The sequence below is a fragment of the Pteronotus mesoamericanus genome, unplaced genomic scaffold (genome assembly GCF_021234165.1).
Source record: "Pteronotus mesoamericanus isolate MK-2021 breed Mesoamerican mustached bat unplaced genomic scaffold, CSHL_Meso_final contig_347, whole genome shotgun sequence".
NCBI classification, from domain to species: domain Eukaryota; kingdom Metazoa; phylum Chordata; class Mammalia; order Chiroptera; family Mormoopidae; genus Pteronotus; species Pteronotus mesoamericanus.
Genome location: NW_026555137.1, coordinates 8,942,498 through 8,970,104, shown reverse-complemented (window position 1 = coordinate 8,970,104; position 27,607 = coordinate 8,942,498).

Genomic DNA, 27,607 nt, shown 5'->3' with positions numbered 1-27,607 from the left:
TTTTTCCAAAGAAGGCGTAGAGATGGCCAATGGGTGCATGAAAAGATGCTCAACGTCATTAATCGTCAGGAAAATGCAAATCAAAACCACAATGACATATCACCTCACACCTGTTAGAATGGCTATTATCAAAAAAGACAAGAAATAACAAGCATTGGCGAGGATGTGGAGAAAAGGGAACACGTGCGCACTGGTGCTGGGAACGTAAAATGGTGCAGCCACTGTGGGAAACATAATAAAGGTTCCTCAGACAATTAAAAATAGAACTACCATATGATCCAGCAAGTCCACTTCTGGGTATTTGACCAAAGAAAACAGGAACACTAACTCACAAAGATATACACTCCCACTGTTCACTGCAGCATTATTTACAACAGCCAAAATAGGGAAACAACCAAGCACCTATCAACAAATGAGTGCATCATGAAAATATATATGCACACACTATAAATACATACATATACTCACACGCAATGGAATATTGGAATATTAGTAAGCCATAAAAAAAAAATCTTGCCCTTTGCAGCAACATGGGTGGAACAGATGGACCTTAAGGGCATCATGCTCAGTGAAATAAGTTAGACAAGATTTCAACAGGGAGGTGGGTTAGGGTACACAATTCAGCCCCTCGCACCATGAGTGCCCCATCCCTGTGTTAATGCCCCGGCAGTGCAGGCGGCAGGAATCTCTCCGGCCTTGGGAAGCCTTTAGAAACTAGACTGGAACAGCCAGGTGCCCTGTCTCCTGAAACGCCTTGGTCGGGACTGTGGAACCTCTAGTTAGTTTCTAACTCGGTTGGAGCAGGAATGGAAGGGGTTTTCTAGAGAGGGTCTCAAAGCCTCGTACGGGGCACCCCGATGCCCCCCCCAGAGCTGTCTCCTGGGCTGCAGTCTATGGCTCTGTGCCCCTGGGTGGCTCTCTGTACACTTGGCCACCTCGGAACAGGTGGGGCCAGCCTGCCAGGCAGCGCTCCGCCGTGAGGGGCCACACACTGCAGAGAGCCGCCAGCGGCGGGGAGGTCCGGCTGGCAGGGTGCAGGCGGCCTGCGCCCTCTGCAGCTGTCCGGGGATCGGATTTCCCAGGCACCTGCTCTGGGCCAGGCTGCAGGAACTGAGCTGTCAGACAAAGCCTGGTAATTACCCCAGGCTCATCCACACCTTCCTTGTCTATGTCCTAATTGAGGTTTAATGGCTTTGGTCACAGAAGGGGGCTTTTCCTGCCTTCGAGACTTAGACTCTTTCATCTGAGCATCAAACCAATTAGTTTAGCATCTGGGGTAACTGACAGAAGTCAGGCCTGGCCGCATGGAATTCCCAGGCCAGAAAGGCCTTTTGTGGCTCGTGGTGCTGGTGACCTGCGTGTTTCCAACGTTACTGGGATGCAGTTAGAAGATGGGGACTGAGGTGGAGACGGGGAAGTTGGAGCACAGGAGGCAGCTGCGATTGAAGCTGCGCGTCACCTTTATTTACGCCTTCCGTTTCTATCATAGATGCTGCTTCTCCCAGGAGGCAATAGCTTCTCTGTATCAAATTGGATATGATGACTCATTTGACTCTCCTCAGATCTTACCCTTCCAGCATCACGTGTAACCCACGGAGAGATGCAAATCAGAGACTTATCCCACTGAGCGGGGCTTTTCCTTGCAGTTACGCATCTTCACGACTCGGACTCCCTGCCTTCCCTTTTTCCCATTCTCCCTCTGCGGCCGGGCACCAACCTCAGCAAAGGCAGTTCAGCTAAACACTCTCCTTGAAACTGGATGAACTGAACCAAAATTAGGCGGCATCGAATTCTAACTAAAAGGCGTGGATACAGGGACTATTGTCTCCCCAGTTTTCTCATCTGCAAGCCAAGAAGGCTTGGCCTCCTAAGACCTTTGCTGATGAAGGGGGAGCTCACCTCGCGCTTGGCAAGCACGCGCAAGTGTCCCGGGCCCGCCTGCGGAAGCCCCTTCGTCTGGGGCAGGCTGGTGACGCAGCAACAGTTTGGGAGATGGATGACTGCTGGGTGCAAGGGTGCCCTGCAGCCCCGTCCTGATGGGGCTGTAACTCGGGTCTAGGCTCTAGAACTGCACGCGGCTTTAAGAAGCCCCTAAAATATCCTCAGCAAGAGTGCGCTGACTCTCACTGTTGGAAGTTGGCTGCGGAGCAACTCCTTAGCTCAGACTCTCCCCTAAGTGTGAAGCAGAGGATTAGACCCTTCAGAAATACTGTTGTGAGAAGGGGAGGCGTGCATGCTTATTTGAATTATTGGGTGACGTGCTAGTACTGAATGGGAAAGGGAAGTGGCGGGTGGACTCTGGGAAGCCGGTGAATGAGCATGTCCTTGCTGATTCATAAATTTCCACTTTGAGCCCAAGGTGGCCTGCTCATAGGTCATATTACAGGAGGAGAGTAGCAGGCATGCACAGGATTCTTTTCTAAATATTCAGACATAGATGAGTGAAAAACCATAGGGTCATACACAGTTAATGCTCGAAAAGACCATTCCAACCAATCAATCTATTTCCAGCCTCATTGTCATTAAATTTCTGCCATGTCAGGGGTTCTTGTTCTTTCCCAAGCAGGCTAGATGCCTTCCTGCCTCCAGATATTTGCTCATATGGTGCACTTTCGCCAACACCTTCTGCCTTCCCGATCTAGAGCTATCTTACATCTTTCTCAAGGTACCAATCAGATAACACATCCTCTATGACACCTCCTCAAACTTCCTCACAGTCAAATTGAGTTCTCCCTCCTCTGGGACATATTTCTATTATGGCATATGTCCTATTGTATGGCAATTATTGCTCTACGTGTCTGCACAGCCAGAGTACAAATTCTTCAAGAGCAGAGATGTCATGTCTGACATACCAGTGCTCTCAGCATATAACACATGGCACACTTATTTCTAACTAAATATCTTGATGTTCTAGGACAGCGTCAAAGAGTTTTAGACATACATCCACGGTCACCCGGTCACCCTTCAGTCTACTCCGAGAACACCCCTTATTGGTGGTACCAGCCTTGGGAAAGCAGAGCCTGGAAGGGGCCGCATCTGTGAGCATGTGTCTGCGAGCTGATGTGCAGACCACCCCCTCACCCCCCCACCAGACACAAACGGGGTTCGGGCTGTCCTCCCCAAAGTGGGTGCAGCATGAGGGAATTATGTTCCAGGGTAGTGTTCACGATTCAGCTCTAGAAAGCTGTAATTCTGATTCTCTAGAATTCTCACAAAGACCTGAGATTTGTTTATAGTCAAACAAATGCCAACAAACCACACAGCCCGATTGCTCACCAAATACCACACCGAGGCAACAAACTCTAAAAACCAATCTGTATGTAATGTCAAGCAACTTGTGCATCCCCCACCCCCCAAAAATATGTTCATTTAGCCATTTTTCTTGGAGGATCTAGATGTGCCCATACATTCTTAATTTTTTCAAGAATGAAGGTTTTCAATGACAAGCACCTAAGGCCTTCATGGAGGCAGCCGAGACAGAGCTGTAGAATGGGAAGTCCAAGGTCTGTAGACTACAGAGCGCCTGTGATGGACCAGTGAGTCCCGTGAACATCATGAGAGCATGGGACTCCCTTTTCCTTCTCTCCACCTTTGCTCCACCCATCCCCAATCTCCTCTTTACCATCTCCATAGTAACGCAGGGACTCAAAGCTGGGAAGGTGGGCTGTTTACGTAGACTGGTGGATTTCAATGACAAAATTTCATCTTCGCTTTCAGGAGACTTTCACAGGTGATTTGGGGGAATCCTCGCCTGAACTTGCAGCATGGTCTTTATTGGATGATGCCTTTTTTTAGTTGCAAACTTATAAAAGGCTTATAAGAGAAACCTTTCAAAGTAACCCATTTCTAAGCCTGCCTCCATCCAACTCATGTTGAGAAACCACAAAGGAAAATAAATTCACATATCACTTGCATCCCACACCGAAGGAAACCTTGCATAATGGGACAGGAGGTGGCTGGCTCCTGCAGTGTGTTCCTGAATGACAGACACTTTTCATCTTGACAGCAGTTAGTAGTTCTGTCCAGGAAGAGAGCTTTACGTTGCTAATGAGGCCTATGATGCATTATTGAGATTCCCAGCATTTCAGCAAGTCAGTGACTTGTTATATGGCTAAATGCCTCTTCAGAGGAAGATAAATGGTCAACTAGGAAAGGATGGAGACATCTGAGCATTTGGTTCCTTTCGGGGAGCTTTATTAACTTAAAAAATAAACACGACTTTTAATTTTAAATTAGCCAGCAATTTTGCGATAAACTCATCCATGTGAGGACTGAAATAATGGGTTCAGAATTGAATAGTTCACCCTCCGTCAAAAAAATCTTTCTGGACATGAAGGGAAAGACTGTGCAGAGCTTTGGAACTTACTTATTAGGGAGGAAGAGAGGATGCCAATAAAGCTTCTCCAATCATCATTTCCGAAAGGAGACGCTGGAGGTGTCTTGCTCAGCTTGGCAGGTCCATGGCCTCTCGCATGCAACTCTATAAATGTCTAACCAGGAGGAGGCAGACGAGGAGAAGGAATGAAAAGAAAAAAGCAGGAGGAGGAAACAGAGAAGGAGGCATTGGGAGAGGAAGGAAGGAAAGGGACAATGAGAAAAATGAACCCCAAATACAAATGTTTAACCATAAAATTCTTTACACTTTTCATCCGAAGGATCCCGCTAAATAACAATCTTCCTCGTTTTTCAGGCCCCATCTTATTTAAAATATTTCTTTGAGTTTATGATTTTCTTTATAATTTTTAGAAAGATATATACACACACAGATACACATATAGCTCACATATGTATACATATCTTATATATGTATATATTATCTTTGCCTACTAGATAGCAAGTGTTTGCACATTTAGTCTTGATCATTCCTCCCTTACCAGTTGCGAATCTGTAAGTGACGCAATAAGGTTTCAAAGACTGGCTCCAACTTCTGTGGTTCCCGATCACCAGGAGATGTGGCCCCTATTAGTTAGTCTGTAGTCTGTGCCTCATACTAACTCTGTCAGCTCAACTTAACTTCTTGGGGCCCAAGTTTTCTCCTATGTGCCTTGTAGGGCACAGAGGCTACTCTATCATATTGTTCTAGCAATTACATAAGACTAAATGGAAAACCTGCCAGTGTGTTGGAGCCACTTAACAGATTTTAGTTCTCGTCTTTATAAATAAGACATATGAATTTCCTAAGGATCTTGTTTTGTCAAGTTTCTTCTTCCATTTTGCTTGCCAAATCTTCCTCCCGGGGCGGGGGGTGGGGACATATGAGGAGGACTTTGATCTTTACCTCCACCTCAGCTCCTTCCTCAAATGTGAATCCAAAGACTCAAAAGCTAGTCTTTCGAGAAATCATACCTCAATCCCACAGCTAAAGCAGATGGTCCCTGACTCCATCTTATCCAAAAGCTAAGTCATTGCCAAACTCAGCAGTTCAGTCAGCGGGTCTTGACTCATGGGTGGGTCATCGAACTCATTTGCTGGGTTGCAACAGCATTTTTTAAAAATACAACAGAATAAACATAAATCCAAGTAGATTTTGACCTATCAGAGTTTATTACACACGGGTGGTTAAGAGAAGGTAAGTTTCACCTTGCACGACTCTTGTCCCAGTGTGTTTAGTCTGTGTACACTACACAGCAATGTCATTCTCATTTCAACTCATTGGTGTTTTCTTGGGGGCGAGTGTCAAAATCAAGGGACTCTTAGGGAACTTCTTTTGTCCCCAAGGCCAGTATAAGTTGATATCCTTATAATAATCTGGTTCAGAAGTTGCCTAAGTCTTTTTAGCAGGATCTACCTGTGATGGAGTTTGAGATTCAAGAATTGGAGTCCAAAGGCCCAGAAGGCTTGGTTCTGACATCTCCATTACTGACTCCGGATATAGTTCCTCTCTAGTTCCTGTCACTTCATCCTCGGCATTACTCAGTAAATTTGAGAGGGCGTGATAGCTTGATGGGCTTGACAAGGGTGCTATGAGAGCCCAACACAGGTGTCTTTTTAAGTGATGCTTTAAAGCCTACAACCCTTCAATTTCATGAGGATAAAATCTATGTTTTCGTCAGTCTTCCTGCATTTTCACTCCCCTTGATCCTTCGGCATTTCCAACGCTGGGCACAGTACCTGGTGCAATGTAAGAACAACTTAATAGACTTTGAATGAAGTAATAGTAACTCCAGCTTCAGATGACAAAGCAAGATGATTATTGTTCTTAATATGCTAACCCATTTAGCTACATAAATATGCTTCTTGCTCATTGTAAGGGTGAAGAACTCTGCCAAAATTTCCTCTCCCAGAAACGGCCCTAACAGTAGAAAAACAAGACAGCAAGCAGTCAAATCTGTAGCGTAGGACGTTCCTACGGAACAAAAATCTGGGTATCACCAACAAATCTATGGCATAAAGTTTAAAAAGAAGAGGACCTGTTGTAGAAAAAAAGAGACTTAAGGACAAAACAATAACGCCACTAGGGGACCTTGCTTGGATTCTGAACTATAAAAAGACATATAGAGGAAATCCAGGGAAAGTAAATACAGATTGGATATCAGATAATTTTAAGGACTTAACGTTCATGTGGTTAGGTGTGATAGTGACATGGTGATTATGCTAAAAATAGAAAGCCCTTATCATTTGGTACTGTATGCAGAATTGTTTACAGGGGAAAGAAGATATAAAACCCATAATTTGTTTTTTTAAATCTGCAAGTAAAGATGTGTATGAGTCAGAGGAGAATTAAACAATATAAGATCGGTCAAATGTTGATTATTGTGAAAGAACAGACACATGGAGTGGGTGCTAGAAATAGCAGGGGGCCCGTGACTGGCTAACCGCGTATGAAACAAATACAGGATAATATTAAATATAAACTATCACGGAAACACTTTAAAAAATAGATACGTGGAGGTCCATTATAGTATTAACTCTACTTTTGAATACACTTGAAAATTTCCATAATAAACTGCAAAGCACAGGTAGCCCCAGAAGAACAGAAATGGCAATGTAAGGCTTCAAGACTCCAACCTGACGCTCACTTGGAAAGCCACATTCCAGGGGGGGACCCACGGCGCACCGCCTGGGCTTCGTGCCGGCTCTGAACACTTGCCAAACGTGATAATCCAAGGCAAGTTGCTCGTTACTTTTGAAAAATAAAAGATTCATCTGCAACTGTTAGAAGCATCAAAACTTCCTTCTATTCATCTTGAGCGAAAGGCTCCCCCAACTCCAGCACAGCTTTTTCCTTGGAAGAGAAGGGGGCAGGGAGAGGCTGGGGCGAGAGGTCGGGGAGGAGAAACGACCACCGAGTTTTTCACTTGCAGGAGAATGGCAAGGTCCTTGGGGAGACAGTAAATTGAAATTAAGGCTGTTCAGGCTGCCTCCAGGATGTGCCTGCAAATGTGGACACGGCGAAATGGTGAAAAAGTCTGTTCGTGCCCATTGAGATGAAGTGAATGGCTTGTAATGCGCGCCAGCCCCTGGGGACGGTGGCTGCTGGGTGGAGGGACGGAGGCCGGAAGCAGGGGATGGATTTGACAGAAGGAGTTTTAAGTGCTCTGAAGTCTCGGCTCCTCCCTGCGGTTTAATAGCAGCATCCACTGGGAGCCACAAGGAAGGAGCCGAGTGAATCCCTACAGCTTTTCGTTTTAAGGATAACAAATCTTAAAACAGGTGTGAGCTCAGAAAGATCCTTTGACTCCTTGTGTTCAGTCGGCTGCGGCCAGCCAGCTCCCTGTGTATCGTTCCCCGGAATGAGGTCTGGGGAAAGGGAAGGGAGGAGAGGAGAGGGAAGCTGAATAAACAGAAATGGCTTCGAGTGACTAATATTCATTAAGTCCGCTGGTCATGGGCTATGAAATTTATTAAACTGTGGTTTCCAAGAGAATGTATTAGTGGAGCTAATGAACACAAATAAAAAAGAGGCCTCCAGGAAATGGTTTCCTGGGCCCCGATGAGACTGCTGAGTAATGTGACAAGAGATTATATCCTTAAAAGCTTCTATTATAGTCTAGAAGGCTGGTTATGGAAGGGGTTGCCCTCGGTGGGGGGGAGGGGAGATAGGAGGGAGACTACAAGTCTGACTTGTCTGAAAAGGGGGCCTAAAGCCCCTTATTTATATTCATTAAGGAAGGAGGCTCCCAGCCCAAGGCCTCTGGACCTCAGTGCTGCCATCTGGTGGAGCAGGCCCTTGAGGCTCCAGAATAAAAACGGCAGCCGCCATGTTGAAGGCATCAGGAATTTGAGGGTGCCCTTCACTGTTTCCTGAGAGTAACAGCGGTGGAAATCCTTTGTAACTGTGGTGTCAGCAGCCAAAACTAACGCAGGCCGAGTCAGCAGCCAGCCATTCATAATCTGAGTTAAATACTGCATAGGCAGAGCTCACTTATCCCATTCTGATGCTCCTTGGTTTTGGTGTTTTGGGTTTTTTTTTAAGAGATTGAGAAGGAGGGAACAAGGGAGAAAGGAGGAGAGAGACAGAGAGAGAGAGATCAGCTTGTTGTTCCACTTATTTATGCACCCACTGGTTGATTCTTGTATGTGCCCTATCGGGGTGTCCAACCCGCAGCCCATGGGCCCCATGCCCTCCAGGATGGCTACAAATGTGGCCCAACACAAAAACCATAAATTTACTTAAAATCTTTTTTTTTTTTTTTTGGCTCATCAGTTTTGGTTAGTGTTTGTGTATTTAATGTGTGGCCTAGGACAACTTTTCTTCTTCCAGTGTGGCCCAGAGACACCGAAAGTTTGAACCCCCTGCAAATGAAGATCAAACCCATAGTCTTGGCGTATTGGGATGATGCTCTAACCAACTGAGCTACCCTGTCACGCAGGGCAGCTGTTCTATTTTATCAGGATCATAACAATCAATTTTATGCAATCCTACCTAAGGTCTTTGGTTAAGGTGCTCCCATCTTTAACTTATTTCTGTTTTTGAATCTGTAGTGTATTCCTTGTAGAAAGCATATAATTGGATTTTGCTTTTTGATCCATTATGACCAATCTCTTCCTTTTGATCAGGGCATTTAGATCTTTCACATCAACCACAATTATTGATATAATTGGATTTACACTTTCCATTTTGCTATTTGTTGTCTCTGTTTCATGTATTGTTGGTCCTCTGTTCCTCTTTCAATGCTTTCTCTAGTGTTAAAAATACTTTTCAGTGTAGAATTTTAATTCCTTTGTTGCTTTTCTCCTGATATTATTTCATGAGTTACTATTTTAAAGATATTACAATGTCTGTCTTAATTTATCACAATATACTGACAATTCTGGCAAAATATAAAACCTTTAATATAGCCACATTCCTCACTCCTTGTTTGTACCACAACTGTCATATATCCGGCATCTGGATATGTGAAAACATAACCATATGGTACCTCACTCACAGCTTCACATAACCAGGGCAGCAACTGACGGCTGGTAGAGACAGAGGCCTCTCGCTGCCAACAGCGTCACTTCCACTATGCTTAGCATGGTCTTTGCCTACCTCTCCAAATCAAATGATGCCCCCTCAGTGGTGGGGTGAAGCTGCATGTCATCTTGGCCTGTTTGACTCTGCCGGAGCCGCTAGACAGACTGAGCGGGGCACTGCATGAGCAGAGTGGACGTGGCACAGGCGAGAACACCGCGGACCCCTCTGTTTTGGAAGTTCGGCGGCGCCCCAAGCATGAAGGGTGTGCTGATTGGGGCATGCTTGGCGGTGAGCTCCAGAAATAGTTGTTTTTAGTAATTTTGTCCAAATTTCTAGTTGCTTTTGGAGAGACAATTTGCTGAACCCCAACCATGTGTGTATGAATTCTGTAACCCAGCTGAACTTGATGCCCTAGGAGACACAGTATTTTACGCTGTTTGCACTTATTAAATAATGTAAATTGTTTTTCCCTATCACATAATGCCCTGAGACAGAGAGGACTGAATGCACTTTAGTAACATTGGAGAACATATTGCATGGAGATATGGCAGGAAGAATTGCAAGATAAGCATCCTCAGCACTGTTATCTTCAGAAAGAGAGGAATTTCTGACAAGCTTTGCTGACTGAAGTCAGGCAAAGCCTAGGCAAGAATAGCCTTGGATATTAACCCAGTGTTCCAGAATTTGCTTCCTTCAAGGACAGGGAAAAACCTAAATAAACTTAAATTCCTATAAAATGGAATTTGGTTAGTTTTATGGGAACTTCTGTAGAGGAGAAAACACAGGAGTATTTTTCTTAAGCCTGTTGGAGAAAATTTATCTAAGGCAAGAGTCAAGAAATGGAACTACGATGATGTTTCTGTCATGTTTTATATTGAGATATGTCTGAGGCTTGAGAATGGGCTAAGGGGCCTTTAAAAAGTCTCTCCGAAGAATCTTCAAATCTTGATTTATGGATATTTCAACCACATCCATATCCATAGTGGTATTTTCTGAGTTAAAACACAGAAGATTTATCAGCTTTCAGCATACAAGAACCTCACATATTTATCTTCAAGTGTTACAATGGTGAACTTTCACAAGGCCCAAAAGCTTGGCACGGACTTTAAATTGTGTTTTTATTTTTATATATTTCTTATATTGAAAGACAAATAGCCAAGAGAAAAGCCAACTCTGTAAAAGAGGGAACACAGCTGATACCCACGTTGGACCACCCAGAACAGACCAGGATTAATGACAGCTTGGCCTGACAGCATCCTGACCACAAGAGATGAAGTCACCCTAGGAAGTGTTTTGCAGAAGAAAATAAAATCAGCAGAGTGAAAAAAAAAATAGCATAATGTCTGAAATATACATTGTCCCAGTATTTTCCCCCATTAATTTTGGAGGCCCTTGAGTGTTTCCAGGGAAATTTAATCTACATGTTTCTGAGCCATTTACACTTAACTCACCACGAAGTTGTTTTCTAAGAGTCATTTGTTGTCCAAGAAGCCTTCTGAACCTTGTTCATAAAGATTTTTATTAAAGCGATTGTTTTCTTTTTCCTTGAAATGAAATTATGCTTTTCCAGATTGAAAGGAACATTGAAATGAACCCTAAATTCGAAACTGCTGAGAAAGTGTGTTCCCTTTCAGGTCTCCAACCCAAGGTGTTCGGGTTTCGGAAGCCTCACCGTAAAGGGTTCAGCTGAAAAGACACAGGCTGGCTTACGACTTCCCGGGGAGCAAAAGTGAGCCCTCTTAGGCCTTTTTCAAAAGGAAGGCGTCTAAGGACTGCAGCCAGGCTAACAATCAGCCCTGCTTTAGAGTCCAGCGTGGGGGAAGCTCTGAACCTGAGTGCGGGAGGGAGACACTGGGTATCCTGGGGACACTTCATGGTCGTGAGGACTTCGTAGGCGAGGGGACTAACCTGTAAAATGAGGGCCAAGATACCTCCTACGTCACAGGACTGCAGTGAGAATAAAATGAGATAACTCTCCTGCCCTGGCTGGCGTGGCTCAGTGCCTTGAGTGCTGGCCTGCAAACCAAAGGGCTGCCGGTTCGATTCCCAGTCAGGGCACATGCCTGGGTTGTGGGCCAGGTCCCCAGTTGGGCATGTGTGAGAGACAACCACACTTTGATGTTTCTCTCCCTCTCTTTCTCCCTCCTTTCCCTCTCTCTGAAAATAAATAAAATCTTTAAAAAAAATTATAAAAAAATTAGTGGGAAAAATAACATTTAAAAAAAGAGATAATTGTGTAAGGCACTACCTAAACCTCAATGCTAAAATAACCATAATCATAATTCAATTTTATGAGTGTTTGTATTGACAATCAGCCCCTAACACTGGCATATCAAAACAAAACATTCATTAAGATCAAAAGACCACTCTACATAAATGCTCATTCTTGCCTTTATTTATCTGTCAGCTCCAAATAACCCTTGCAAGAATGAATGACTTTTGGGGCTCAAAATAATTTTGGACTGGATTTGTAAGTCATGATTGAAGGTCTAACCAGAAAACCATAATGAGAAAAGCCACTGTGTATTAGGGGAATCAGGCTGAATCTGGCCCAGGCACTGACTGCTGCGGCGTGTACTCTGTATTGAAAGAGCAAAGGCAGGTTCCAGGTGGAAGGCATCGGAGCTCCGTCTCAGATCTCCAGGGTCTCCTCTCTGCGTCGCCTCAATCTCAGCTGGAGTGAGACAGCTACAGAATGTCCACGGGCCACAGTTCGATCCAGGGAAGAAGGAGACTGTGTTTTCTATCTCTTCCTGCCCGCCTTGGAGAGACTGAATGTTTGATCCATTGGATCCTATTAGTGGGTCTCGGACATGAATCCAGGGAGGGCAAAGGATGGGGCCACAGCGAAAAGGCCACACCTCCACTGGGGGCGCATGCTGCGAGTTCTGTGTTCAGTCCTCAAGATGCCCATGCGCAAGGCTTCGCAGTGTTCTCTCTCACGTGACTCCCCCCAGGCGTGCATAGCAAGAAGGGCTCCTTAGTGTGACTTCCTGCTTCAAAGTGGCTGAATTTCTTATCAGATAGCTTCCAAAGCTTTTAGTCTGACCAAAGACCATCAAGAGATTGGGGGCTGTAGACTGAAAGTGAGATGCACAACTGGAAATTCTTTTGAAATTCTTCTGAAGATAATACACGATTATTTCAACAACTTATTTTATAGACTGTGCTTGATAAGATTTATCTGCTCCATGATAAAACCAACCAGTTAAAATGTCTAATCACCCATTCAATTTCATTCAATAACATACACTAGGAGGGAGGTTTTCATTATCATACAGCCTTGGGTTTTAGCTCTGTTCGCCATTTGTCTCCCATCAAACTTACTGTCTCCTTCTGAGTTTGGCATGGCAGTATGAGCATTACAAATATCTATATTGTCCCAGCACCCTATAATGGTATTACAATGACAATTTTATTAGACCCATAAAATTTTTGCAACTTCCCTGCAGCACACTGTAATTTCACCAACAGTCATAAAAGGTCTTAAATTATATTTGCGCAAAATTGAGATGAATGCATTTCTCATTGTGTAATAGGGACTTTTTCTTCCTTCTCCCTTTGCCAAGTACAGAGAAAAAGCTATCTCATTCAACTATTTGTCAACTCCCATTAGAAACATTTAATACCAATAAAATTTATGGATTCGGTTTCCAAAGGATACTGCCAGAAAACTTCACGATTACTACATCAGTGCTTAAATACAGCCATTGTTCACCTTATAAAAATCTATATGCATCCTGACAGGTATAAAATGTAGCTTTGTGTGCTGAGTCAGCATCGGAGATGTTTTTTTGGTTGAAGTAGAGTTCATGAAATAAAAGTAAATGTGTTCTCAAGTCAGTGAGGAAAGATTGATCTGAAAACATTCCCCCAATAAATATGAGACTGACAGATTATAATGCTATATGCCTATTCTTAACAGAAAAATGAAATAGAGTATGATTCCATCAACCGCATAGGTAGGAAATAGGTTAATTCATTTTACAGGTTTTATATACACGCACTCAAGAACAGAAGCATGAGCATGTGAATTACAAATTTTAAATAAAGTGCTATCTTTCCAACAGCAACATTATGCCAACAGGTCTTTCGAGTTACCTTTCTAGAAGCCATAGTGGCTGTCCATCTATCTGCATTCATGCACGCTGTCATTCTTGGGACTCGATTCTTGAAGCAACAGCGAACTGCTCTCGCCTCTAAATTCCCCACATTCGTAATCTATTCCTGTCTAATTGGTACCGTAGTTATTTGTGTACGGACCTTCTCTTTCCTACAGAATGTCAGCTCTTTATTTTATGGGGTCTTTATCTTCCGTTCAGCCACAGTGACTTGCAAAGGTAGGTGCTTAGCATGTACTAAGAAATAAAAATAAGGAATGAACAAGGCATCTGCCACAGAGAGTTCTGCAGTCAGTAACCTGCGGGACTCACCAGTTCATAAGAAATAGCAAGGAATGAAAATAAGGAATTTACAACTGTGCGTCACCGTAAATATCAGTGTGTATTAAACAAAGTGGCGAGGGCACAGGGGAACATAAGACAGTGGTTATTAAGTTAAAGTCTGTGTACCCCTGGGGAAACATGCTTTCCAAAAGGCAGCTGACATGAGTAATTTTAAGAGAATACATTTGCTGATCCTCCACTTGCAGATTTGTTCTTTTAAAATGTATCTGTTTGAAGAAGTGGCTGGAGTTGAGAGTTCCCATTGGTTCTCCCTTCTGCTAATGGACAAAAGTATAAATCCAGATGCTACAGGCAGAGAATGTGAATTTTTAATATGGAAGCATCAGCTTAATTAAGTCCCTGAACTAAGCTTAAGCCCAACTTATTGCAGTCTGATTACTCATTTCGAGCAAATTAGCTAAAGCCCCTGTAAATATATACTTCATGGTCCGACAGCTTTACCCACATGCAACATTTTTTTAAGTAGAAATTAGTCACACAACCGGAATTCTTGAGAATAACGCCTGCTTCTTACACTACGATACAAGTTGTCTTTAAAAGGAGCAGTAATTGCGCCAATATCAACTTTCCTAAAACCTCTATGACTAGCATCAAGCCAAAAATAAAACGTAAAAAAAATTGCCCCTGTTTAACTGGAATCAAATGAGCTGGCGGGCTGCCAAATCTGGCTTTGTTTTATGCTGTGTGGAGACAGGCTTAGTCCCCCCGTCCCTGGCCTTGTCAACATTTGGGGGAAGCAGATTGCTTGTGAGTATTGCTCTCCCTGTGTAGACTGAGAGAAAACAGTCCTGCGCTTTGCCCCAGCCACAGGAAAAACTGAAAACGTAGGAGTAAGAAAGTCCTACCCGATTCCCCTCTTAACAAAACAACAACAGCGATGGAAACAAACGGGGTGTCGCGTGTTATTACAGAAAGTGACCTCGGGCAGAATCGATGCTTTCGAATCACAGATTGGGAAGCAGAGGCTGAGGGTAAATAAGTGGCAGCTCCGAGGGACTGGAAAGGCAGCCACACAGATGATTTTTTTCAACCAGTCTCCTGGTGCCCAGTTCTGGGCTTGAATAACTCCATCCTCCTGAATCGAAGAGGTAAAAGGTGGGGCATTCGGCCCAACCAGTGACTGAGGAGAGCACAGAGGCATGCAAATAAGGAACTGTTGATTCCATCTGGTGGCTGACCGGTTGATGGCGTTTAGCTCCAACACTGACTCTGGAAAGCTGGCTGTTCCAGCACCTTCCAACGGCTATCGGCTTGGCGAGGACAATCAAGAATGACAGCCGCTGGCCAGGACCAGCTCAGTGTTTCTGAGGCCTTTCCCAGAGCGGGACTCTTTCTGGATACAAGTCCACTGACCATCCGCATGTCATGATTACTGGGGGGCGGGGGTGTGGTCGGCCACAAAGCACCCCATGGAATCCAAACTGTGACCCAAAACGAAAGGAGGAGGAGGACGACGGGACAGAGGGGTTGCCCAGCACCCCCTTGAATCGGCACAGACCAGAAAAACTAGGGAGGAGAACCTAATTTTAAGAACACACTGGGGAAAAGGGAAAAGGATGGAGACTTTCTAACATGCCCTCCCAGCTAAAATCCTCCTTGCAAAATGGAGTTGTTATAAAAATAGACTTTGGGATAACAGGGGCCTTGCAGTTGGGAGGACAGGGAGGTAGAGCTGACCAAATTCAGAAATAATAAAGACTTTCACGGTGAGGTTTTTCTATGGTTTTTGATTATCAATGACTACTCTGATATTTTTTTTTCCTTCTCAATATTTTCTACAGTAAATCAGAAACCACATGACCTTCCCTTCTCCTGCTGTAATTTACAGAGAAGCAGGATAGCAAGAAAAACAAATGATACCCACTCAGATTCCAGAGGACCCAATGGGATCAGATTTCCAAGCAATAGCTGTGAAGAGCGTTTATCCCGCCACACAAATTTTTTTCCAGAGTGTGTGTGTGTGTGTGTGTGTGTGTGTGTGTGTGTGTGTGTGTGTGTAAGCCTGGATCTAACAAACAAAGGATGAAATAGGAGGGTAAGGAGAATAATGATTTTATTAACGGAAGACTTTTTTGATGCTATACTCCATTGTTCTCCTCCATATGCTAAAACCCAGCAAGCTTACTGGAGGCTCAACAAGGAGAAAAAAGGGAGAAAGCATGAAAAGAGGAAGGAAAAAAAGGGAAGGAGGGAGGAAGAAAGAAAGGAGGCAAAATGGGAGAAGAAGACAAGCAAAAAAACATACTTAGGTGAAAACCACTGCTTGAGAGAAAAACAAAGTAGAGGCCACATGTCGGGGAGTAAATGTGTTTCCACATGTGAACACCAATATATTATTGACTTACCCCGAGTCATAAATATGACAATTTGCCTCATTTCATAGTGAGGTCAGGCTCGGCCCAAATAAGCACCCATCCTCTGCTTGCTTAATGTTCCTAAATATGAGCTTTCCCCAAAGCTCTCCGCGCATATAATGTAACGCCATGTGCGTATGCGGCCGGAGGAGGCATCGGGGAGGTGACAGAGAGCAAGCTGTGAACACAAAGATACTTTTAAGCGGAATACTTGTACATGATATATAGAACAGAAGATCGTCCATCATGGTTATTGAAACTGTGACCAGCAAAGCTATAAACCTGACACGGAAGAAGAGAAAATATGACTTGTTAGGTTGAAAAAGCACCAAAGAGGGAATTATAAAAGGGAAAATTTCATGACAAATTAGTTTGTATTTTTTGTTTTCATTTCTGACACATGGAAGGAAATGCTATATGTTTGCTTAAGGAAGTGCAAATTTCTCCACTTCATCCATTTAAAATCCTCACCCTTAGGCCTTTTGTACTGAGGCATAAAATTTGGAGACCTTAAATAGTCGTAATTTTTCCCCGAAGAATTTGGCCTCAGAAACGTATTACGATTCAGAAGAGCTAAAAAGGAAAACCATTTTGCAGCAATCTGGCGGTGTCTGCTTGAGCCTCTCACAAGGAGCATCTATTCCTCCTCATGGTTTCTTTACCATATTTGATGAAATAGTAGATGCAATTGGAACAAGCGGCTCAAGCAAGAAAGCCATAAACTTGGAAACGGTGTTGTAAAACAAAAGTGTGCTAACATGAAATAAGTTTCAGATCAGGGAGGGAAAGAAAGCAAGCCCAGCGGCCTGCTCACAGACGAGACACATCGTGGGCTGGAAAGTTACAGATGTTGAGGGCCAACCTGGTGTTTCGCACACGGTCCTCTTCTGGGAATTAAGATTTAGAGCTAATTAAGAACAACTCTCCAGCTCTGGGAGCAGGTAAAGCAGGGCAAATAAAAGGAGGAAGCTCAAGTTCAAGAGTAAATACTGAAAATCCCCTTTTAAAGTGCTCTGTAATTTCTATGGAGCGGGGGAGGAAGGTGGTGGGGAGAGAGGGGTAAAGCGGAGACAAGATGTTAGTAAGGCATTTCTCCAAAATGCAACATATTAGTAGTTACAATAGTAATAAATATTGTATTATCAGTAGATACTCAGACCTTTCCGTTACAACTTCAATTTTAAAGGTGTCAATTCTCCCTAAACTGATCTACAAAAAGCTTAGAGGCTTCTGCAATCCCAATCAAAATCTCAACAAAATGCTTTTAACTTGAAAAAAAAAAAAAAAAGGAGTCTAAAATTTAGCTGAAAGAATGAACAAGCAGAAATATTTAGGAAAATTCTGAAAAGGGAGACTAATTGAGGGAGGGGATACTTATCCTAAGAGAAACGAAGATTAACTTTAAAATGACTATCACTGAAACAGGCTAATTTATGGCAGGAATGGAACGGAATATAAAAATAGTAGCAAAAAAGCAAAGGTGGGATTTCAAATTAGTGCAGAAAACATGGTGTACACTTAAAATAATGTTGGAAAAATCTGTTAGTAATTTATTAAATAAATTAAGCTCATCCCAGCTCACTCCTGATTCCAATATAAATTTTAAATGAATCAAGTATTAAAGTTAAAAATAAGAACATAAAAGTACTAGAAAAATATGGGTGAAACTTTTATAATCTTATGATGGAGTGAAGCATTTCAACCATAACAGGAAATTCAGAAACCATAAAATATAATGCACTTTTGTTGCACAAAAATAACATCACATATTGTAGTGTAGAAAAAAAATTGACGAAGTTGAAATACTGAGACAACAAACTAGAAAATACATAAGAATATTGTATTTCTATATTTATATTAGCTAATTATATGTGTATATATAAATCAATCCATGTGTTTAAGTTAATATACAGAGACTTCTCAGAAATCAATAAAAGGATGACCCACAATAAAAAACATATGAAGAATATGTACCTGCGAAGAAGAATATGTACAAGCAGTTAACAGAAGAAATACAAATAGCCAAAATAATTAAGAAAACCATTAAACTTCACTACTCATTAAATACAAATAAAACACCAGAGAGACATCACTTTTTTTTGCCAATCAGATTATGTAGGATTCTTAAAAATAACTAATGGATCATTGAGAATCTACCAGCAAACCCTCTATGTGCCACTTCTCGCCACGTTTCCAGCTACCGACAAGTCCAACCATCCTTCTTGTGAGGCTCCTGTAACGGACTCCAAAGGGGCAGCTTCCACCCTTGCCTTTCACAAACCACGCTGCCTCCAAGAGGCATCATTTAAACTCACATGTCACAGAATTCTAGGATCTGGAGCCTGATTGCCTGGGGTTGAATTCTAGTCCTGCCTCCAACTCCCTGTGTAAACTCAAGCAACTCATCCAGTCCTCCTGGGCTTCAGTTACATCATTTGTAAAACTGAGATGGTAGCAATAGTACCCAATTCTCGGCCCAAGGGATTAAGTGAATTAATACAAAGAATGTGCTTAGAACCTGGCACATAGCAAACGTGAAGTATTGATGGGGAATATGCTGCTGCCGCCAATGTGAATGATGACAACATGACTCCCTCACATAGAACCTTCCAGAGGCACTGTCAAACCTGATCACAGTCTCCCGGGCTCTGTATGACCTGGCCCCCCACCTATCTGCAGCCTAACGTATGGGCCCCCTTTTCTCAGCTGCAGCCACAATAGCCAACACTTCACGCACGCTCCAGTCCTAGCCTCTTTGTATTTGCTTTTTTTCTTGCCTGGAACACTCTTTTTTGCCCCATGTGACTCATTGCCTCACTCCTCAGGTCTCTGGCTCAAGTGTCTCCTCCCCAGAAAAGTCTTCCCTGACCACCCTAGCTAAAATAGCCCCTGCCTCCAACCCAACTAGGATGGGTACCCTTGATTAATTAAAACATAAATTAATTCTACTGTCCAGGGAGCGATTTAACTAGATAGGTTCTAATTGCAGATGAATGTTCTCTTTGCTTCAGTGGTCTGCTCTCACTCCTAGGCAATTATACTAAGGAAATACTCGGACAAATATATGAAGATCTATACAAATGTTCATCAAAGCTTTGTGTGTAATGAAGAAAAATTAGAAGCAATCTAAAAGGTCATCAATAGATATACATCAATTACCAATATGTTATAAAAACTCTCCAAATAACCACATTTATTAAGTGAATGAGTTATGGGTTGGCAATTTGGGCAGGGCTCAGCTAGGCAGTTCTTCTGGTGTTGGCTGGCCTCATTCGTGGGTGTGTAGTTAGCTGTCCCCTGGGCAGGCTCACATGGCAGTGTGGCAGGGTGCCCAGAACACACATAGAAGCATTGAAGGTCTCCTGAGGCCTAGAACCAGACCTTGCATAGTATCATTCCTATATCATCCTCGCAGCCAAAGCAAGCTACAAGGCCAGCCGAGATTTAAAGGATGGAGAATTAAACTCTGCTTCTTCAGGGCAGGAACGACAAAATCCTCTTGCAAAGGAGCATGGATATAGGGGGAAGGAGAAAATTGTGGCCACTTTGCAATTTACCAAAATAAGGAACTGGTTGAGTACATCATGGTAATAATTACATTAGACTATTTTGCAGCTATTAAAAATGGTCAGTGGATCTATATCTGATGGTTAGGAGAGATACTTATGGCATACTTCCAAATAAACAAATCAGAACTGCTGATTACATTTTACATACCAACATGCCTGTACACACAAAAGATACTGGGAAGGATACTTTTTCCTAAAGGGCTTAGCTCTCAGTAACAGCAGCTTCTTATTCTCCCTCCCTCCCTTCCTCCTTTCCTTTTTGCATTCCTAACATCCCTGCATTTCTTCCTAGAGCCAGGTGACTAGGCTCTGTTCTTTGTGTCTCACCCTACAGCAGCTAAGTCTAGATGTTTTCTTAGGACACCAAACAAGCAAATGCATTCTCAGCAAATTTCAGGCAAGTTGCAAGTCCTAGAACTACTAAAGCAAGTCACAGACAAACTCAGGATATAGGAGTGGGAATACAGACCTTCCTCTTGATGGGAGGAGCCACAAAGTCACGTTACAATGGGTGTGGATGGGAGAAAGACGAAGAATTGGGACCATGAATGCAATCCATTACCACATGGATATAGTGCGCCTCTAGCTGGAAGGCGAAGGCTAGAGAATTTTGTCATGAAGTTGTGACTACACAGCAGACATGTTGTATTTTCTTGGAAAAGCTAAGTATTTAGGAGATCCTAGGAGGCTAATTGGGATTATACAAGGTAAAACCTCCCCAACTGCATGGTTAGACATTTCATGTCTGCTCAGTGTGACTTAGAAAAATGAAATGAGGTACATTTCAAAGTACAAATGATTATTCTCCGTTGATTTTATAATTGCCGATACATGTCTGCTGGGCCTCCTTTCCTTTCCTTTGCACATTCAGACCATGCAAAAATTATTTCAATAAATATTAACATGATTGGGTAGATAAAGTTTGTTGCTGCAAAACAAAGACCACGTCATGCAATGCCTTCCAACGTCAAACATACATTACTTTGGGGAAATTTACAACATTAGTGGGGATAATGGAAATTTAGCCAGATCATTAACATTATTCCTTCAAATACTTGCATTTTATGCCTATCAAGGGTTTGGTGATATTTAAAAATCAGATAAATTCCATCCAACTATGACTTCCATTAGCATGAGTCTCGGCCGGCAGGAATTCTAACGTGAGTCATTCTTCCTTGAAGTGCACCCAGTTGCTGCAGCAGCTGTAAACTGTAGGAGTTGACGCTCTGGGATATTGAGGTGAAAGAGTCATTGAACCCCACCCTTTGGAAACTACTTTGGCTACAATGCTCACACAGAGTTCAAGGTCTTCATTGTGGGGCCTGAGCCTTTAAATAATCTATTTGCCTCCGCAGCTTCTGTGGTCTCTGAGTACTCCACCATCGCATAGCAACCGCCCCTTATATTTACTCAGCCTGTCTCTCTAAGCAACAGTACACATTTTTAGATGTCTCACTCAAAGCCCAGCTGTGGCAAAATACAGCTTAGCAAAAAAAAAAAGAAAACCTCACCAATAAGATGTCTTCCCCAGAGTAGGAAACATAGAGATTCTTTACAAAGCCCTCGAAGATGTAATATGGGTCTCCCTTTCCCCAAAATAATTGTAATTATTAACTCTCAACTGCCTGCCTCTTCCATTCATTTTCTTTTACTCATTAACTCAACAAATGTTTATTGAGCACTTTCTCTGTGCTAGACATGGTGATAGGCCCAGGCAATAAAATCCATGTTGTGGTTTAAATAAAGCCTAGAAAACTTCTCAAAAAAAAAAATAGTCATCCATCCATTGATCTTATGACTCAACAAAATCGGTTATATCTCCTTCTTCCTCAGAGCACTATTGCAGAATATAATAGATGAGGCGCTTCCCTCTCCTGAACTCTGTATGAGTAACCAAGGTGAGCTCTGAACTAGGCAATGGCATGGGTATGCTGTCTCCACGTCTGTCTATCTGGATCTGCTTGTGATTACTGTAGCTAGCCTTTTGGACGCACATGTGCACACACACAAGATAAGAGATTCAGGTATGGGCCTTAAAAGGAAGGTAAGATGAACAGGTTAAACTTTCTTGGTTTGAGATTATTTTGGACTATCTAGCATAAAATATAAAACAGAGCCTCTCCCCACAGTCTAATTTTCTGATTAGAATTCTGCTGTGGAATTTAGGGTTAAGTTTCAGCTAAAAACAAAACATTGCATGATTTTTTTTACCTATCAATGACCTGGGTACAGATTTTACTTACAGACATGGCGTCTGAGATCTAGGGCAGTGTTGGATATAATTCCATAATTCCATTTATAAAGTCTTTAATCTCATTATTATCTCTAACACTGAAAATAATCTCTTCCACACACACATCCTTCATATACAACCAGCACCTATATCTAAACTGTCCTTATTTTACCCTCACTACAACTGAACAAAAATTGTGCAGGATGTATAATTCTAAATTAATAGGGTTTTTACCGCATTTTTTGAAGATGTGATCCTGTCTCCTTCCAGCATCTATTGATGCTTGCGAAAAGTTATCTAACTTTTATTAGATAAACTCTCTTTCATTGCAGCTGAGTTTTAGATCTTTTCTGAAGTTCAACCATGATATATTTAAGTGAGATTTACTTTTATATATCTCATTAGGAATACTTACGTCGTTTACAAACCATGGAACAAAAGCATCGTGTCTCTTGCATGATGTTGAGATTTTTCTCCTTTTGCTCCACGTCTCTTCATCTGTATATATCTACACTGTTTTTCCTTTCCCATTTCGTTTTTGAATCTCATTGTGCTGCTTCTGGACCATTTCACCCCATCTGGCTTTCACTATGCTCACTCTCTCACTCCCTCTATCTAATCTGTTTCATTTTGCTACTGGGCATTGTTTTTTAAATGACTATTTTTTAATTTCTAGAAGTTTTATTTGGTTCCTTTTAGAATCTTTCCATTTTGATAGTGCTTTATATGTTTATGTATTTAATCCAGGCTTGTTCATGTCTTTCACCAGCTAAGACATACTCATTGTATTATCTCTAAACGATGGTTTTGTTATTTGAGTTTCTTGGTGGCCTAATACCTTTATTTTTAATGTGACTTTTGCTTATAGTGGATTCGCCTTTTAAAGTTTGGGATTGCGAGCTGGTCTTTAAGGCATTACTGTGGGAGCCTCAGGCAGCCTAGGTGAGGGCATTCCTGCAAAGGAGCACTTCACCTTCTCTAGTCCCTCTCGAGGCATCATGAGCCCACGACCTGTTTTATGCTGATGTCATAGTCTGGTATCCCCGAACCACAGTGGTAATCAAAACACTGAACTATAATCCCACATAAGCACAAGTCTCTACTTGTTTAAAGGGAGACATTGTGGGGGTGGGGGGGGTGGTTGTTGTTTTGTTCATTCCTTCATGAGCTTTACAACCCAGGCCCTCCAGCCTTGGAGCTCAAACTCCACCTTGCAGCCAAGGTAACTGGGGCAAAGGCTCGGTGTTTACTATCTCTTTGTTAGTTGTTGCCATTTTCTCCCCAGAAAATTTTATTTCCTTCTTGCAAACTTGACTGTACACTGAATACAGTGTTTACTATAGTTTAATCTATATTTATAAGTGTTTCTAGAAGAGGATTTTAATGTAACTTATGGCCAAAATACATCCAGAAACTGAAGTTCTCCATCATATTCTTGATACGGCCAACTCAAAACATCACCTAAGCAGACGTATGTATATGTATATGTCTAAATTTTAACATAGAGTATTCACACTTGTGAATTAATGAGTAACCTTCTTATAGTTAAAGGCAATGTCTGCATTCCAGTTTAATTATGTACCAGGTGGATGCTGAATAAATACTTACTGACAGAATTAATTACTTAAAATGCTTTTATTGATAAGCCTTTTGTCTGTTATGGCTACCCTTTGCTTCTTTGTTATGGCAAGGCTATTGTTATTACTATTTTAATTTTTAAATAAGGAAGTGAGTAAATCTAAGGTAATGAGGTACATTCCACAAACCATAAATAAAAATTAATATGAGTAGTTTGCCAACAGCCACTCCTTCTATGATAAAGACTTACAAACAGCTCACCAAGCCGTACCCTACCTACTGCTGTGACAAGGAGGTGGAGAAATGAAGATCATACTTTCCATTTTTTATATTTTAAATAATTCTTAAATGTGTGCTGAGCATCGATTGTTTTACAAAGAACGCCATGTAATCTGGAGTCGGAAATAAAAATCACTCTGTAAACTGCAGGCATTAAAATAAGTTCTGTATACTTGAATCCGTATTGGCTGGGGCCAAAATAAATCCATTGATAGTCAAACAAGTAAAATAAATATTTTAAAATCCAAGCTGTCTTCACAGAATGTAGACCTATAGCCTAGTCACTAAGCAAGCTACTGTTTAACAATTTCCTTGCTCTGCCTGGGTCTAAAAATAGGCCCCCATGCTTCAAACAGGGTGGCAAGTGGAATGACCGATGTTTCTCTTTCCCAGGGCTGTGTGTGGAATCCACACAGCCCAGCGTGCGGATTGCTGCTTCCTCCCCAGCAGGATGCAAGGGAGCATAAATTTGCCTCCGAACGTGGGTGCCTGAGCAACAGGACTACCATGCAGGCGGTGCCCTAGTCCAAGTGCGGAGTTTCATTTTTGGGGGGTTGGGAGAGAGTACAAAAAAGGTCGAACGCAAGGGCCAGAGAGTAGTGCAGATATATGTGGCTTTCAGCAGCCTGTTTAACAACTTTGCAATTCCATTTACTCACCTATTATGATAATTTAATAAAGCTCATTCATTTCAACTTTATTTCCAGAGTCAAAAAGCCTAACATTTAGAGTCAAGACAGCCTGGGCTGAGTCTTTGTGCTAATTAACTATCTGAGTGACCTTAGGCAAGTCTCTGATACTGGGTTCCTCATCCATAAAACACCAAACTCATCTTCGAGGATGAGCAAGATCATGAATGTAAAACAACACAGTGTCTGACATTATGCCAATATTTGCTATAACTATTTTACGAATAAGCATTTGAGTACTTACTATGAAATTTTGTGCTAAACACTTCTGTGAACATAAGAATAAATCAGACACATATTCCATCTACCAAAAGCTTAGATTCTAACAAAAGAGATAAGATGACGTTAAAAACTCCATGGCAGCAAGAACTGCGTCTTGTCCACCCTTCTGTCCCTAGTGTTCACAACATTTTCTGGTATGTAGTAGGCATCCAATAAGTATTTGCTGTCTATAAATATAAAGAACTCTTTTACCTCACAGCAAGTGTTGAGAGTGAACAGGAAAAATAGAAGAGAAAATCTAGGTAAGAATGCAGACCTTAAAGGCCAATAAAAGGGACTGTTCCTACAGTTTCTCATCTGTCAAGGCAGGTGAAGCTGAAATAAGAATGTGTTTACCTGACAGCAGCACAGGGAGGAGGCAGGGAACAAGGGACAAGAGGATGGTGGATGAACCCACAGAAAATTAATGATATTTACCAAGACTCACGCAGTGCTTACTATGCACTGGAGACTGTTCTCAGCATTTCACATGCCGTAACGAATCTTATCTTTGCAAGAACTCCATGCGACAGGTCTTATTATTATCCTCATGTTGCAGAAAAGGAAACCGAGACACAAAGAAGTTAAATAATATCCCCAACATCACACAGCTGGCAAGTCACAGAAGTGGGATTGGATTCCAGAGCCTGCATTAGTAAGCAAAGGGCCCTTTGTCTCCCAGCCGGTGCAGCCAGGGGCTCGGCCCTCTTCTGTCTCCTTCCGCGGAAAACGCAGGCCCTTTCAAACCAAGACCCTCCCAACTCCATGGTCAGCTTGTCTCTCTCTCATTCTAGAAAATTTCTCTGACACTTTCTGCCAGTAGCTTAGTTCCATTATCTTGGCTGCTTCCTGGGAGGAGGAGGAAGGGGAAGGGCGAGCTATAAATATCCCTTCCCAAAGTCCAAAGTGGAACTGCCTGCTGGGCCGCTCGCTGGGGGTAGGCAGAGCCGCAGAGCCTCGCTGTGGAGGGAGGTTTGCATCCCATCACTCAACAGAGGGTTTTAGGGACCTCCTGCAGGGCTGGCGGCTGCGAAGGGGAGGAAAGTAAACAGGCCATAATGAATGGTGTTATTACAGGGGTTTATCATCTACCTGCTTCATTATGTCAGTAGGGTCTCAGAAGCCAGTGCTGGGCAAGAAAGCATCCTGAGAAAGCTGCGCATGAGGTGCACTGGGCCCCCAACACACAGCACTTCCTGAGGGCCCGGGCTCACAGGCACTTCAGGGATATCCTGTTTTCTTTCACCGCATCTTCGGGTGTGGAACCACTTTGTAAACTGGAAAACAGAACTATTCCTACGACCAGGAATGTAGAGGAAGGGCAGTGATGGGGCCCGGCTTTCTTTTAAACTGGACGAGCAATTCCATGTTCTGCAGGTGTCTGGGTGCAGCCCTGTGTTCACTGTAAAAGACAACGGGCCCAAGGTCAGAGAGTACATCAGGGATTAAACTTGGTGTTCACCGCCATCCTCACTGTCCCTTCATTCCCAGCTTTGTACGGTGGGCGCAGGGACGAGCCAGCCAGCCCTTCTGAGGATCCGCTCACCCTGGACAGACCATGGAGGTCAAATCGAGGGCAGACCTGAGTTAGCAAAAAGCTGGGCTTGCTTTTGCCAGGGAGCAGGCTTTCTCCTGAAACGCCCACGCACAATCACGGGCGTGCGCGCACATACATGCACAGACGACCACAAGGAATTTTTATTTTCTCCGATCCCAATCCCGAGTCAGACGACACAGCTGCCAAATGAGTCCCTCTGACAGCACCTCCTACACCAGGAGACGCCGGAGCTGCACACTGTGCTCCGCAGGCGTTTTAATTGTGAATCCAGATGCTGTACCCCTTGGTTCTCGACACTGACCTTTCACTTGAAAGTCCATTTGTCAGTCTGCTCCATGTGTCTGAAGAAATCATCAAAGCTGCCCTGCCGAGGAGCTCCCCATAGGTCGCTCCAAACGCGGCTGCAAGCCAGCTACACTGTGTTGGGGGGACATGTGGAGGTGGGGGCAGGAAGGACTGGCAGCACCCCACCCCTTAGGACTGCTTGGGTGCATTCTGTTTCTCAGGAGTGGGCGCTGACTACTTGGGGGGAGGGAAGGAGGAAGCGCAGACAAGAAGCAGCCTCCTCCCCGCATCAACTTGCTCGACAGGACCCTGAAAGGGGAGGGAGGGAGACCCTGCAGAGGCTCCCCAGCCCAGGCATGTCTGATTTTCAGTCTGCATTTCAGTTTTCTGCCAGCACAGCCCAGGGCTCACATCTGGGAATAAATATCCTTCTGCGCAGAGGGACATGGAGAGAGGTGCCATCAGAGATCATGTAAGTGTGAAAACTTTGAGAGGCACAAGGGGCTGGCTGAGGACAGCTCCGTCATCTTAAATTAGTAGACACTCATGGGTCTACTGTCCAGTTGACAGAAAGAGCTAGACAGGGCCCAGCCCAACAGCACTCCCTTGCCATCTTCAGGTACTTAGAAGTTCCTAACTCCTGCCCACCTGAGCAGCACCCTAGCTCTAGGTCATGCTACAATCTGAAGGGTAAGTAATCAGGGAGGGAGGAAATGTCCAAAAGCCCAAGCAAGGCAACTTGTGAGTCCTTGGCTGCAGGCTGGGCTAAAGTTGCCCAGAGCAAGGCTACTTGAGGCTCTCAGGAGACTAGCTGCTGTGCATTTCAGAGAGAGTGGAACAAAAATAGCAGCTGAATGAGCAGTACGTGGGGGATGCTGTAGTTATGCCACAACCGGAGTACAGAAACTTTGCTAATGCTTCATTAATGCCCCAGGGTC